Source organism: Alligator mississippiensis, chromosome 4 (assembly GCF_030867095.1).
Source record: "Alligator mississippiensis isolate rAllMis1 chromosome 4, rAllMis1, whole genome shotgun sequence".
Classification (NCBI taxonomy): Eukaryota; Metazoa; Chordata; order Crocodylia; family Alligatoridae; genus Alligator; species Alligator mississippiensis.
In genome coordinates this window covers 145,338,370-145,354,629 of record NC_081827.1, presented here as the reverse complement: position 1 = coordinate 145,354,629, position 16,260 = coordinate 145,338,370, and the positions used below count along the sequence as shown (strand labels likewise).

The window sequence follows — 16,260 nt, the reverse complement described above, 5'->3', positions numbered from 1 at the left end:
CAACTTCACTCCACACTTGCCACTTCTCCTGTCCCGTGCCCTTAGAATGTGAGGACGTAAGAACTGCCTTTTACTGGGTCAGACCATAGGTCCATATTACCCAGGATTTGGTGTTGTACTGCGGCAGAGAGTGGATGTTGCAAGGGAGAATGAACTGGGTATGAACAGGGTTTTTTCCACAGCTCCTCTCTCACTTGCAGACTCCACCATTTAAGGTCTGGGAAGTTTTAATTCAGAGGCTGTCCCCCTTACTTTCTTGCTCATGATCTTCCTTCCCTTATCTTTCCAAACTGTGGCACTAACATACCCCTTCTGCCACCCTCCCCCATGCCTTGTTCACACTCCAGCTGGGTGCCGTGGCCCTCCCCAACCCAGTGTCTTTCTGTTTGTATAGAGTCCCGGTTCCTTGGGGCATAGACCATGCACTTCTCCATGTATGGACAGGATTATTTCAATGAGGCTCTGTTGTTCACTGTCCCTGAGGTGCTACCAGAAGAAACAAAAGATAATTTAATAAAACATGTGTTTGGCTAATGCACCGTGGTTCTACAGGTAAAAACAGAGGGGCAATCGAGGGTCTCTCCGGGTCAGCGAGGGAAACCTTTGCTCTGGCAAATGCCCACTTCTGATTTGATTGCACTGCAGGTACACCTCCAGCCTCCTCTCACCTTCTCCTCGCTGCTGAGCACAGCCAGTTTGGCCATCTGCAACTTGCAGTACTCTGCACTGTCATTCCAGCTCCTCTTCTCCTCAGAGAAGCTGTAGCATTTCCGCTGGTGCAGCACCCAGTTGCGTGGGCAGTATTTACACTGGAGCTGTTCTACAGGGAGAAAACAGAGGCCTTTAACAACAGTGACACAGCATCTCCTGGCCATACCTCTCCCTCCTCCCAGGGAAGTGTTTCACAAAACGTTGATACCTGGGCACACTTTTTTCTGGATTTAAATTGACTCATACACCCAAGAAGAGGGTGTGCACATGCGTATGCGTGCGCGTGTGTGTACTGTATATTTTTTCAAAACATATTCCATTCCCCTGCCAAAGGAAATCATACCAGTACTGAGATGTACTGTTAAAAATGGCACCAAATACCTCTTTAAGGAAAGGATTAGTCTCTATACCAGCAGTTCTCAACCTTTTCAGCCTCAAGGCCCCCCTCTATAACTTGTCTGAATTTCACAGACCCTCAGCTGAAAATCACTGAGCTAGATCTAGAAATCCTGGTTTAGAGATGATGCCTTTTATTAGACCAGCTGAGAAATTGCAACAAAAAAAAAATCTTTTTCTGTAAGCTTTCGAGCTCACACACCCTTCATCAGACTCAGGGAAAGTTAAACATGGGAAAAAGTCCCCATATGTAGGAAATAAACTTAATTTTTGCACAGAGGAAGCTGAAGCTGGAAATCTGCGCCTCTGGGTCCATGAGAGTGTCTTTGTGAGGTGCTCTTTGTTGTGCAAATTATGTAGGACTCCTTCCTTGCTGGTGTGAGGTGGCAAGCAAGGAGGTACAGAAATTTTTCATGCTGTTTAGGAATGAGGTTTATATTCCAAAATCGGCTAAAATTCGGCATCTTCCGAATGTTATCATGTTTGCCACCTGGCACCAACAGGGAAGGAATCCTGCTTGGTCTGCACAACAAAGAGCACCTCACAAAGACACTCTCACGGACCCAGAGGGGCAGATTTCCAGCTTCAGCTTCGTTCTGTGCAAAAATGAAGATTATTTCCTACATATGAGGACTTTTTACCATCTTTAACTTTCTCTGAATGTGATGAAGGGCATGTGAAACTGAAAGCTTGCAGAAAAAAGATGGTTTTTTTCTATTTCACTGTTGGTGTAATAAAAGGTATCATCTCTGAACCAAGGGTTCTAGATTTTTGCATTTCTCTTTGTTTCAGACCAACACAGCTACTACATGCACCAGTGAGCTAAATCTAAATTCAGAAAAGATGTGGGGAAGAGGGGGAAGAGGTGGAGGCTAAAAAAGTTGAAAACTACTTTTGTCACTGATGCCATTTAAGGGTGGTGGAGACAGGACCTCATCCTACTGTGACCTGCTCTTTCCACTGTCTGCCCCCTTCCAAACCCTGGTCTGTACTTCAGGGGGCAAGAGCCTGTGGCTGCTCCTCCAGGGTCTCACACAATGGCAACCAGCCCCAGAATCCCTCCTGCCGGCCCTGGAAGTGGAGGGGGCAAGCTGGGGTGCAAAGCACAGCTCCATCTGTGCATCTATGCTTGAGCTAGCAGCAGAGCCTGCTACTGGGAATATGGGGGGGTGGGGAGCGCAGCACAGGTGCTACCCAGGGGCAGGGAAAGACCGAGGAAGGCAGCAGCAGTAGTGGCATTTCTCAGAGAAGTAGCTGCAGGTGCCACAGGAGTTGCTGGAGCAGGTGCCAGGTGCTGGATGGGGTAGGACAGCATTTACCTCCTCACACAGGGGGATCTCATAGCATACTTACATTGTTCTCATGACACACTAGTGTGCCCCAACACACCCCTTGGGAATCATTGTCCCACAGTGTCCTTTGCTTGTCCTCCTGACTTCCCTACATTCTTTTGCCTCTCAGGCAGTAAGGGACAGAAACACAGTGAGGCCCACAGCCAGCTGGTCTTTCTGAAGGCTACTTTACTATAACAACAATAGCAAAGGGGAGTGTAATGGACGAAGCTGTTACCTGTGTTATTGGCGTTTGCTGGCCCACAGAGGGTCTCTCTCAGTTTGGACAGCTCCGATGAGATATTTAGATACATCTTCTTATATGAATCTTGGTCATTGCCAGAGCTGGACCTTGTACCTTGGAAAAAGTCAGTGGCAGAGGATCACAATTCATGTATTGTTTTTATATCATTCATATATTATAGAATCAGTGTATGTCTCTTTGTATTTAAGATAAAAACAAATTATATTATTTGCAAATATAAAAATAATTCTTATATCTTGTCCCGCATTTCTCTTTCTTTTTCCTGACCATTCTGATGGGTAGGGGAAAATCTGATTTCCAGTCCCTGATCCAAGGAAAGTTTATATATTATATCTATCTACTGGCCAATATAAAATACTGAAGCTGTCCTTGGAGTAGGGGACAAGAATCCATGTGAGTATAACCATTCAGGAACAGAATCATGTTCATTCTTCCTTTCTATCTGTGGCCAAAGGATTGGTTTGTGTACAGATTTTGTCCCATTTTTGGGACCACTTCTCATAATTGAAGAGCTTGTAAAAAGGCTGGGAAAAGCACTAGCAGGTACTTGTGCTGATAGCTTATTGACAATGGTTACTAGGAATGTGATTAAAGAGACACTTTTAAAGCAACGCTGAGGTTTGCCCAATTAAAAGCCATCTTCAAAAATTATCTTTCCATTTTACACAATGTAACAAGGAAGCATTGCTCTTGAGAACAAATTCTGGGAAAGCAATAAGAACTTGAGAAAATTAATTCATATTCACTGAAGGTGACTGGTCACAATGTAACTAAGGACCAGCATTTCTTTGTCTATTAAGAACATGCTTGCACTTAGTGCTCCACTGCATTGTATTTTAGAGGCATCTCAAAGCAATCCAAAAACTTAATTAAAAAGCCGAATTACTGCCAATAGCAACATTGGTGAATTAAAAATATCTTAAAGTACAACTAAAAGCAGTGTATGTCTGATACAACTTACAGAAATGGATCCATTGCACTTACAAGAAAGAAGACTCCAAAAGAATCAAAAGAAGCTAACAGTACAGGATTGATTCTCTGCAGTTCCAACAGAGGATAAAAGGTGTTGAGCAGGGAGCACAGCTGCATGGCTGCACATCCTTTCTGCCTTGTAGCAGGAGCCTGAGAAGAGCACAGAGGTAGGTGCCCTAAGAACAGGTTAAGGATTATGTTTAAGACCTCCTTTCCTCATATATAGCGGTTCTCCAGATGCTCTTCCTTTCTCTTCTTACCCTACTTTCCCCTTGGAAGCACCTCCGCACATAGGGGCTAAGACAACCTCATCAGTACAGAGGACTGTGCTCAGGGACCAACCTTATGTCAATCATGTTGGCAGTCCCGAATCACAGCTTTGTGTCATGGGCTAGATGTAAATCACACAACAGCACTCACCCTGAAGGTGTGGGATCAGTGCAGCAAACAGAATCAGTGTGATAACCCCCAGGAACAGAGCAATGTAGAACCAGCCTGTACGCCGAGAGCCTGCAATAGCAAACGAAAGGTTGGTCTTTAATAGAAAGGAACTGATGCCCTATGCATCTAGGAAGAGGAAAACAGGAAAGGCCTTCACATGGACCCTGTGACACATGGGGTGCAGACAGAAGTTATGTTTGTTGTGCAGTTGGCTCCCTGAAAGCGCTCTACAGCCGTGCTATGACACACGTGCACAGCTGCAGAGTGCTTTTGAAGTGGCTGATTCTGCGACAAATTAACCCACATCAAATGAGGGATCAGATGAAGGTGCTCCACTTTGGAATGCCTTAGGGAACTTGTGTTCCCTAGGATTCATTTGTGATTTGATTGGGGCTTAGCTGATGCAGCCCAGCCTCATCCCTGGGGCTGTCTGCCAGAAGGGAGCAAGGAGGGGGTGGAGGGAGTATGCTGGCAGCTGGGGTTTGCCTGGCTTGAGCTGGGAGTTGGGGGGGCAGGCAGACTGGAACCACCCCACCTCATGGTGTCCTTCCCGGCTCCTCCCCACTCCAGCTCAAGTTGGGCTGGCAGCTGGCAGCTTATCACACCTCCCCCCTCCCACTTCCTCCCCCTCCTCCTGCAGATAGCCATAGAGCTGGATGGGGAGGCGGGCAGAGCTTGGGGATAGGGGCAGCTCCTCAGGTTTCTGGAAGCAGACTTGATTCCTTCCACCCCCCCCCCACCCCACCACCTAACAGGCAAACATCTGTTGAGTGGTGAGGGGGAGGTGCTCTACCTCATAGTGCTATATAAAGTGCCATGAGTTAGAATGAGGGCCTGACCACCTGTCAGCACCCGTGGTGCAAGCCTTGTGGTTGTTTGCTTCCCTGGGATATACAAGCTGTTCTCAAACGGTCACAGGTGCTCAGAAGGGAGAGATAAGAATCTCTCCCAGCCAAATTCTATGCCTGAGACTTGTTGAAGCAGAATTTCAGGATTTAGCCACCCAACGTCTTTGTTTTTCAGGGAGTTGCAAGGCTAAATTTACTAGCTGGCTTTGAACATCTCTATCTGTGATCCCAGCCACACATCACTTTCTGTGGACACGCTCCTATTTCTCAGGGTTTTTTATTGGGAAATGTGTCTCAGGACCCTCATGATCCTAGTACACCTCCAAGGTGACCCAGAGAATTCCTTCTGCATTAATAGGAAATGGTTCAGGACTCCTGGGACCCTGTGGGTCCTGACTCTCTAATGTCAGTTGTGCTGCACTAGAAAGAGCAGGGCTATTAAAGAGATGCTAGGGGGGAAGCTGCTGCATACTGTCCCCATTTCCCTCAGAAAGCTTTGGGTCCTTCTAGGAGGGCCTGGGAATTGTACTGTAGCTGGAACCTGTGGCAACTTGAAGGGAAGTGGGTGGGGACTGGAGTCAGGACCTGTCCCCATAGGGATGCTGAAAGAGAAAATAACATTTAAGTGGATATTATTCATTTGCCACCATTACTTATCATTAGGTCTCACTTGCTTTTCACTGGGACTGACACATTTCATTCCAAACCTCCTTCACACTTCTCAGAAACTCGTCAGTGCCACGTGTTTCTACAAGCGAAAACCTCGTCTGAAATATGACCCCATTTGCTGAGAAAATTGCTTGTATAGTTAAACTTGTAATTACAAACCACAGCAAGCTCCTCCCTCAGGCAAAGCTCCCTTTAAAGGGTCACTGACAATTTGTCGTCCATAAGTAGAGGCCCAAATGAAATTTTCATGGGAACCTGTGCTGTGCAATAGACACAGATAAAAATCTACCCCTGTTTGTTCTGCAGCAGCTGCAGTCACATCAATGCTACTGTGTGGTTTCTGCTGCAGCCTCAGGTCTGCAAGAGTTCCCACTGTCTGTGGGTATGTACACAGCACGCATACATTAAGTCATGGGGAAGGTTAGCTGGTAGGCTCAGGGTTAAGTGACTCCAATGGTCCTGCCCTGCTAAGTGTCTCCAATGGTCCTGTCCCTCCATCCCTCTGATACATCATTCCAGCCCCTACCCAACTGCCCCAGACATTTTGCGCACCCTCTCTGAGCACTACCCCTTCACTGCCCAGGGGAGCACACTGTCTGCACTGCTGTGGTCCAGAGCTAACTGTGAAGAAATGACAGAAGTAGTTTGTGAGCAATCATTTCAAGGTTTGCCCCCGGAAAAATGAAGTTGAACAAAATCTGAAATTCTCCATTGTTACCAGTGGGGGAAGGCTCCACTGTGCTGTCCAAATCCCGAGGCATTTGCAGTTCTGCGTACATGCTCATTAATCCTGAAATGCAAAACAGCATTTGTAACTGCAGGAATTTGGAAGATTAAAAGGAGAGAGGCCACTTCACGAAGCCTAAAGGAGATCTGTTGTCCCCATCACAAAGGAGCTGGGTGGTGCTCTTTTAGGAAACAGTCCTGATACCCTGAAATGATGAATTAATGGATCTGACACATTTGATTCTCAATGTCATTTTCAGACACATTAATGATGCTTTTGACAGTATTCATTTTTTCTTCCAGTCAGCCACTACATGGCAAAAAAAGGTATTTTCCCTTATAGCATTTTAATGTATTCTGTCCCGTTCCAAACAAAAATGAAAAACAATATGAATGAGATCTTCATAAATGGAAGCATAAAGTTAAACATCTAACTTCATATTTAAGCATCTCTACAGCTGCCCTGATGTTCAAAAATGCTTTTTGCTCAGTAGCTATTGCTTCAGTAAATTAGTAGCAGCTGCATGGGTCTGAGTTTTTGGAACACCTGACCACGTATTTAGGTGCCGGAATATGGGATTATGGCTGGGAACTTTGGGAAATGAGCTGCACTTCTCCCACTGACATGCCAGCACCAAAATCGTACCAGCCCCTTTAACGATCTAAGTCTAGCAGCTGAATTTTAGACTCCTATTTTTGAAGATGTCAGCTCACATACACAGTGAGTTTCACTTACAAAAATACATAAAAACCACAGAAATATTGTCTTTTAAAATCCTGGATAAATGTTCACAGCAAAACAATGTCAGTGCTGGATTTTTAAAGATACGCAGTTAGTATTTTGTTGAGAAGGAAGTTAATAGCCCTATGAACTTGTGTTACCATTAAGAACCCCTCATAAAAACCAAGATTAAAAATAGAAGTAAATTATATGCAATTACTGCTATCTTGCATTGACAATGTGCACACTTTTCCTTGCCACTAAGGGCTTTCTGGCACCTTGTAGCAGTTTGCTAAAAAACTGCAGGCACACACGTTGAATGCAACATTAGAATTTTAAAGACAAATTCAAAATATACGAGGACACTCAGAAGTTTAACTGTGACCTCACATCAGAATAATCATTGTAGCCAGAAAACTTGATTGTGTTTTAAAACTGCAGGTTAAAAGTCAGTTTCATTCTATTATTAGACATACTTTCTTTCCTGTATAGTTTGGGTTTCAAATGTGATGCTGCCACATTAGCAGCCACCATTATTTAACTACTTAATATTTCTAGAAACAAAATGAAACAACCTCTTTTAACAGATCTAGAAACCTTTTTAATTTTTATCTTCCTAAAATGTACTATTAAGATGCTTTTTACCTGGATCTAAAATTGGAGTCTTCTTTTCCTTTGGCAACTGTAAGTCTATATACGTGGTCCTGTTCGCCATTTTTGATCGGTCTCTTCAGAGTGTATGAGGTTGAGTGAGGTATGTACTTTACACTACACCCACCTACCTTCCTTCCTTTCACATCTCTTGCTGCTGTTGCTTAAAGGAAGGGTCAGTCTTTTAAAAGGACAAAATTACTACACATAATTCAAATACTTTGCATCATGGAGTCCAGACAGCCTGTATTAATTTTTAACTTCTTGCAAAAGCATGTTGTTATTAAAGAAGAACACAACCTCTAAATTAAAGAAGCCAAAGTGTAAGGCCGCCAGTGTATTCCTTCCCTGCTATAAAAAAACATCAACTGTGTACTAGCTTTCCATTGTATTCAAGATGAGGATGCCCTGCCGAATTCCACAAAGGAAAGACAATTTTCATTATGTATCTCACTCCTGGTCTTTGCCCAGAAGGAGCTATTTTTTGTGGGGGTTGCATGCGGGACATCACATGAATCGCACAGAATGTTTTAGAAATGTGGGGTGAAATTTAGAAATGCCCTGACATCCCACTCCTGAAGTGAGTAGGAGTTTTGTGTTGACCCCAGTGAGGCCAGGGGTTTTGTGTATGTGCAACACTCAAGTTTCTCACATTTTATATATATATAAATCAAATAGTTTGTTCTCTAACTTCTATAATTGTTAATGTAATTGTCCCCTGCAAGACCTATTGCTTTGGAGCCTTTGAGGGAAAGTGTGGTTGAATTTGGGGAGTCACATCTTATTATCTGGAAGTCTTTTGCAGAATTTCCAAGATCTGACCATTTTAACCATGGCACTTTGCTTGTTCCAGCTGAGGACTGGGTAGTGAAAAGAAAAGGAAGGGAGGGAGAGAATGCTCTGCTGGGTTGAACTGAGGATCAGAAATTCACAACCTCTATTGGAGCCTCATTTAGATTTCTCATTGCTTTTCTAGGTCTTTTCTGAGTTCATTGTCACCCCTTTCAGAAGACAATGTCTTGATCCCAGTTCAACAAAACCCTTAAGTGCATCCCTGTACAGCTAGGCCCTGATCCAAAGTACACTGACATCAAAGGGAGCCTTTCCATTGTCTTCAGTCAAATTTGAGATTGTGTTTAAAGTTAAGACAAAATGCTTGACCGACATGGGGCCAAATTGCAAAGTTCCTTTGGATGGCTGCTGCAGGATTTAAATTTCAATGAGAGTTAGGCAGTTAACCTTCTTGGGTACTGCTGTAAATCCCACCTGGTATCTATGTGCATAGTTAGATTACTTGAAAATCCAGCTTTTTATTTTGCTCTTTCCTCTCCCAGGGACTGATCTAGATCCCACTAGGTGTGTCTATGTGTGCATTTCCTGTGGCACCAGTTTACTCACGAGTAAATAGCTTGTGAGTAAATGGTGCTTGGCAGGTATCTACACATGCAGTGAAGCAGATGCAGATTTGCTGCCAGTTGGCTCCCACTTCTCGGGGTGCTGCAGAGCGCCCCTGCTGCCACCAGGGAGGGAGCTCCCGCTGCAGCTGGCAGCCCTCTTCAAAAGACAGCTGCACTCACTGCTTTCTAGCTAGCCACTTCCCTGGCCTTGAGCATAATACGGGGGCAGCATGCGGCAATGCTCTCCTCACCACCTCTGCCTCCCCGCGCTATGGCTGCTTCAGACCCTGCCTCTGGCAGCAACGACCAGCGCCCCCACTCCTGCTGGCTGCCATGCTGGCCCCACAGCCCTGCTGCACTGACATCTAGCCTATAGCCATCTCACCCCACTCAGTGGCCCAAAGTGCAGTGATAGCTTGCCAGGCTACGTCAGGCCATCCCAGGGCCACCACTGTGCACCTGCCACCTCCACCCCATCTGCCTGGCTGGACCCTGGCAGGAATGGTGCCAGTGGGCTCCAAGATACCACCACCGGGGCCACCATTGCCCTCCTAGGCCTCCAGCTCCACCACCTCTGGGCCTGCCAAGCCAGCCAGGACTGGTGGCGGCATGTCATCCAGCAGACCTGGGATGACAAGCAGTGGCTGGAGGCCTTCCATATGACTCAGGTCACCTTCTGGGACCTTCTGGAGCAGCTCCAGCCACACTTGGAGTGGCAGGACACTGACATGTAGCCACCTCTCCCCATGGACATCTGTCTGGCCCTTGCTTTGCTCAAGCTGGCCATGCCCACTAGCCTGAAGTGCTTCAGCCACCTGTTTGGCATGGGCAAGGCTACCGCTGGGGGGCCATCGTGGAGGTGTGCGGCACCCTGCAGGACGTGCTGTGGCACACTGTGCTCCGCGTGCACGACCCCCCCAGCAGTGGTGGTAGAGTTCCATGCCCTGGGTTCCCTCAGTACGTCAGGCCCTCGATGGGACCCACATCCCTGTCACCTGCCTCCCCCATGGAGATGGCCTATGCTACAGCTGGAGGGGCTTTCACTCTATAGTGCTCCAGGCTGTTGTGGACTGGGGTCATTTGAGCCCAGTTTTCTCTCCTGCCCAGGGCAGGGGGTTGGATTAGATCTACAAGGTCCCTTCTGACCCTACATCTATGAATCTATGGACCACTGAGGTGCCTTCATGCACATGAGCACAGGCTGGGTAGGCAGCACCCATGACGCCCGCATCTTCTAGAGCTCTGGTCTGCCAGACCTAGTAGAGAATGGGTGCTTTGTGCTGGGGGTGCCAGACCTGCAGCTGGGTGCTGTGGTGGTCCTGCCCTGGCTCGTGTGGCCCTACACTGGCCACCTGGACCCCTTCCAGGCCCACTTCAACCACTGCCAGGGCAAGACCCGCACCCTGGTGGAGTGCACCTTTGGCCACCTCAAGGGATGGTGGCGCACGCTCACTACCTGCCTCAAATTCACAGGGGACAATCTCCCCAGGGTCACAGCCTGCATGCATAATATCTGCAAGGCCTGGGGAGAGCTCTTCTGCAAGACCTTGGTGGAGGAAGCATGGTGCACAGAGGACACCTGGCAGCAGGAACACCACTTGCTGCAGGAGGCACCCCTACCCCCCACCACCACTGAAGCCCCAGGGGAGCCATGCAGCTTCCAGTGGCAGGCAGGAGGTGGTACAGGACTTTCTCCTAGGCCCAGTGGGTGAGGGAGGCAGGCTGCTGCTGGGCGGCAGGTAGCTGCCAGGGGCAGGCAGAGCTAGGGCCAGGGTCAGGGCCTGGGCAGCAGGTGGCACGAAGGCAACTGCCAGGGCCAGAACAGTGTCCAGCACCCTGCGGTCATCGTCTGTGGCCTGCACTGCCTGGGCCAGGATGGTGTTCTGCTTCCACAGGTCCTCCACGCGCTTGTGCTCCAGGGCCAGGAGCTGCTCCCAGGACTTCTGGTCCACCTGGTCCCACACCTCCTCCTGGGTGACGTCCGCTGGTCACCACTTGTCCTGGTGGGCCACATCCTCCTCCCACCACCTGTCCTGTCCAGTGCCCCCCAGCTGGTCCTCCAACACCATGACCAGGCAGTTCAGCAGGAGGGTTTTGTCTAGGATTGTCTTTTGGCAGAGTTGGTGCATCCACAGGGCCACCAGGCTGTGGCGACCCTGAGGCTGAATCCCGGCTACCAATGGGGGGCCTCTCCCACACATGCAGCTGCAGCCCCTGTAGATCCATGAGGCAGAAGTTGTTTGTGAGAGTTTGCAATGTTTTGGAGATAAGATGCTCTGTACCAGGGGCTATGCACTGCCTGGCCTCAGATTGGGGGTTGGGCATTCACAGGTGGTTGGGAACCATGGTTGGCTAGGCAGGCTCCAGCCCATGTGGCCACTAGCCAAGCCCTTGTCCCTGCTTGCTCCCCTGTGGCCAGCAGGTTGCTGGGTGCTGGCTGCAGGCAGCCTGCCTCCCACATCCTCTTCTCAGGGCAGGACAGGACAGGCTCCTGGCAACACATGCTGCTGTGGCTTCAGATCCTGCTCCCCGACCTCTCCTTCTACAAACCAACTGCCCACAGCACCCAGGCTTGGAGGATGCAGGGCTCCTAGATGAGTGGGAAGGTGGGCATCTCTGGGGAGGTGCCTTAGGTCCAGCTTACCACCTCACCACTGCTGCATCCTGAGCATGCCGCTGCTGTGTGCGCCCCAGGTGGTGCATGAGGAGCTGTTTGCTTGGACCAAGGGGTGCCCAACCCACTACACCAGGGGTGGGCAAAATGCGGCCCGCGGGCCAGATGCGGCCCACTAGGCCATTCTGTCCAGGGGAGTGTGGATGGGCCAGACGTGGAGGTGGGGCAGAGGCAGGGGCCAGGGTAGGGGTCGGGGCTGGGAGGACCCTCCCCCCAGTGTGACCCTTGCCATGTGGCCAGGGCTGGCACGGCTGGTGGGTCGTGTCTACATGTGTGTAACTGTGCAGTAACCCATCTCTGCACAGTATATTTGCTACCTGCACAGTAAGCATGCACACACGTAGATGCACATTTGCTGTGCAGTAAACTATGCTACTGCACAGTTAAGCATCTTGTCTAGACACACCCACTGAAGTGAATAGATTTGGAAGAACTTCACTTAACTCATGCCATTTTGGGTATGTCCCAATTTACTGCTGCTTTAATTTGATGTTCTGGGTTCAGTGCCTCATCCTCAGATCTCTTACCATGTTTTGTACACTCAAAGCAAGCACCAAAAGAAAAGAAGTCAGACAAGAGAAAGCAGGGAGAAAGTCTCCATTGGAGAGCACTGGTCTGTGTATATATTTTTTCTAACAAGCTGTAGCAACTCCACCCTCAGAATGGATGTTCCAGCAGAGTTCTTACCAATCATCACCTGCTCAACAGAAAGCAAAAGTATCATGTTACATAATTACATAATACAATTATCACACTTGGGTTATTTCTATAGCTGGCAGCTGGGGTCAAATAGTCACGTGGTATACATCCTGTCTTGCTTTGGTTTGAGTGTCCTTTCTTCTTTATAATATTGAGGTAAATAAAGTGGCTTGCAGCTTCAAAAAGACTAACTGTACATAGGAACAAAGAAAATGAGAAGACCACATATACATAGTTAGAACATCAGTCTTTTTTTTTAATATTAAACCTTGATAATGTATAGAAACTATTTTCTAAAATATAGAAAGCAAGAATACACTTCTGCTAACATTTGCATCCTCCTTGTTTTTATGATATATAAAAGCCACTAGACTTTTTAAGAAATTTTTTTTTTCTGATTTTATAAATGATAACAATTAGATCCTCAAAATATCTCTGTTTGCTGAAGGACCTTGATCTAGTAGAAAAAAACACCTTTGAAAATAAAGCTAATACTAATATGAATAAGCACTAAAATATTATCAACCCCAAGTAAAAGTTTTAGAATAATTCCCTCTCTATTTGTGTTGCAAGGAGATTGTATAGGAAGCAAATGAGAATTTAGAAATCATCAGTTCATGTTGCCAATATTAACCTCTGGACAGAAGCTTCTCTGAAGTGCAGATCTATTGTGGAAATCATTTGCATGAAAGATACATTTTTCATGCTTAACGTCACAAGTTTTGTGGGCAGGATTTAGAGGGTGAGACCAGAAAGCTCCATGCGCTCTGAGAATTTTGCCATCGCTCTGAGCACAGTCTGCACCTCATGGCTGCAAGCAGCAGCACTGAGCACATGGCTCTTTTAATACAGATGCAAGTTCTTGCGATCCAAATGGAGTCCTTTTATCATTGCACAGAGCACTGTGCCTGAAACACCTGCCCCTGTCTGCAGTGGTGTACCATGGGTCTCTGGCACCCAGGGGCTAATCCTTACATTTGTGCACACCCCAGGGTGATCTAAGCAGGGTGTGGGCCCCAAGGCTAATCATCCTGCAGGAGAATTAGCAGTGTGGCATACCAGCCATAGGGCGAGAGGCGGCAGCCAGAATTTCCAACCGGAATAGCCCAAGAAAACCACAACATGCTGGGAAGGCGGGTGCACCACACACAAAATGCAGGAGGTGCCCCGGCCTCTTCGGCCAACCCCCACACCCCGCCAGCGCCCCAGGGCCATGGCCCCCTCCCGCCTCTCGCCACATTGGTACACCACTGCTTGCCTGCCACAATACTTCCTGCTCCCTCTCCAAGCTGCTGCATGCTACGCACAGAGGCTTCCAGTGCCACTTGTGGCATGTGTGCCACAGGCTGGCCACCCCTGGCCTAAGAGAAGGTACCAAACAGATAGGGCAATGTGTCTAGGATTGCTATATAGTCACTGGGCAGACTTGGCTGCCACCCAGCGAAGTTCCAAAGAAGCTAGATGTCCTGAGAGGTAGCCAAGAGGACACAAGAAGTGGAGGAATATTTCTGGGTAACTGTCTCTCTCCAGCTTCAATACCACTCTTCACTTTGGATTCAGATAGCCTTGTTCCTCTTCTGGATGTTGGCACTTGGCACGCTGGTGAGGTTGGTATTGCTGTTGTCCTTTTCCATAATACTGAACTGGTTAAAGCACTTTCCCAGCAAGAGGACAGCTTCGGTTCTAGGCCCACCTAAGCCTGTGGGTGTTAAAGCCTGCACCTGTCCCTTCCCAGGAGAATAGCCAAGTCACTTGCCTATTAAATAGGTTTGGTAAAGGCATCTTACACTTCTCCTTATGTAATGACCTGGCAGTGAGAGCACTTGCATGGGACCTGAGTTTTAATTAGGCACCACTAGTCAGAGTGCAGTATGCTGGTGAAGTGGGGAGGACTTTGCAGGAGAGATCAAGAAGGGGGAAGAGATTTGGCAGCCTGTGGCCTCCAGAAAAAGGAAAACTACAACGTGTCAGACACAACTAGGAGTAAACAATTGCTTTCAGGTTCTCATCATAGGTGTTGTTGAGAATGCCCTGGATGCCTCCATCTGACGCAGGATGTACATGGTCCCACTAGGGGGAATGCATTGCTGGACCTGGTATTGGCAATGGGGGATGACATGGTAGGAGACCTACAGATCGGTGGTCACCTGGGGGACAGTGATCACCAAATAATAGAATTCGTCATAAGACATCGAGTGGGTAAGGTAACTAGTAGGGTGAAAGTGCTACACTTTAGGAAAGCTGATTTCAATAAACTCAGGCGTTTAGTCAAGGACGCACTGCAGAGTAAGAGTTTTGAAGAGATGGGAGCCCAGGAAGGGTGGCTGTGCCTTAAGGAAATGATCCTTTGGGCACAGAGGGAGACGATCCCGATGCGGGGAAAAGGGGGGAAAGGGGCCAAGAGCCTTCCTTGGCTGACCAGAGAAACCCAGAACAGCCTACAGGTAAAAAGGGGAGCATATAAAAAGTGGAAACTGGGAGAGACTACTAAAGAGGAGTATGCCTCCTCTGCTCGCGCTTGTAGGGAGGCAGTTAGACAGGCCAAAGCTACCATGGAGCTGAGGATGGCATCCCAAGTTAAGGATAACAAAAAATTGTTCTTTAGATATATAGGGAGTAAAAGGAAGGCCCAGGGAGGAATAGGACCCCTGCTAAATGGGCAGAAACAATTGGTGACGGACAGGGGGGACAAGGCTGAACTCCTCAACGAGTTCTTTGCCTCAGTGTTACTAAGCGAGGGGCAAGACAAGTCTCTCACTGGGATTGTAGAGAGGCAGCAGCAGGGCACCAGACTACCAAGCATAGACCCTGAGATGGTGCAGAGTCACTTGGAGAAACTGGATGTGTTCAAGTCGGCAGGCCCGGATGAGCTGCATCCGAGGGTACTGAAGGCACATTGCACGGCCACTGGTGGGAATATTTGAACACTCATGGCACATGGGCCAGGTCCCGGAGGACTGGAAAAGGGCCAGTGTGGTCCCTGTTTTCAAGAAGGGGAGGAAGGAGGACCCAGGAAACTATAGGCCTGTCAGTCTCACCTCCATCCTTGGCAAATTCTTTGAAAAAATTATCAAGGCTCACATTTGCGAGAGCCCGGCAGGAAAAATTATGCTGAGGGGAAACCAGCACGGGTTCGTAGCAGGTAGATCATGCCTGACTAATCTAATCTCTTTTTATGACCAGGTTACAAAACACCTGGACGCAGGAGTAGGGGTTGACATTGTTTACTTAGACTTCAGGAAGGCCTTCGATACGGTATCCCACACCATACTGGTGAACAAGTTAAGAGGCTGTAACTTGGATGACTACACAGTCCAGTGGGTGGCGAATTGGCTAGAGGGTCGCACCCAGAGAGTCATGGTAGATGGGTCAGTATCGACCTGGAAGGGTGTGGGCAGTGGGGTCCTGCAGGGCTCGGTCCTTGGACTGATACTCTTCAATGTCTTCATCAGCGACTTGGACGAGGGAGTGAAGTGTACTCTGTCCAAGTTTGCGGATGACACAAAGCTATGGGGAGAAGTGGACACGCTGGAGGGCAGGGAACAACTACAACAGACCTGGACAGGTTGGACATATGGGTGGAAAACAACAGAATGCAATTCAACAAGGAGAAATGCAAAGTGCTGCACCTAGGGAGGAAAAATGTCCAGCACACCTACAGCCTAGGAAATTACCTGCTTGGAGGCACGGAAGCGGAAAGGGATCTTGGAGTCCTAGTGCACTCCAAGATGAACATGAGTCGGCAGTGTGACGAAGCCA

General features: G+C 48.1%; 1 protein-coding gene across 2 annotated transcripts in view; it reads left to right on the top strand.

The window, feature by feature from the left end:
* LOC109283731 (killer cell lectin-like receptor subfamily B member 1B allele A) overlaps positions 1-16,260 on the top strand; it is a 52,156-nt gene that overhangs the window by 19,400 nt on the left and 16,496 nt on the right. Inside the window, exons 4-5 of one of the 2 annotated variants that reach the window (XR_009461887.1) lie at positions 2,986-3,096; positions 3,667-8,104. The gene's annotated coding sequence lies outside the window, so the exon portion shown is untranslated. Of the gene's footprint in view, positions 1-2,985; positions 3,097-3,666 lie in introns of those variants that run through there. The other variant, XR_009461886.1, reaches the window with a different exon arrangement.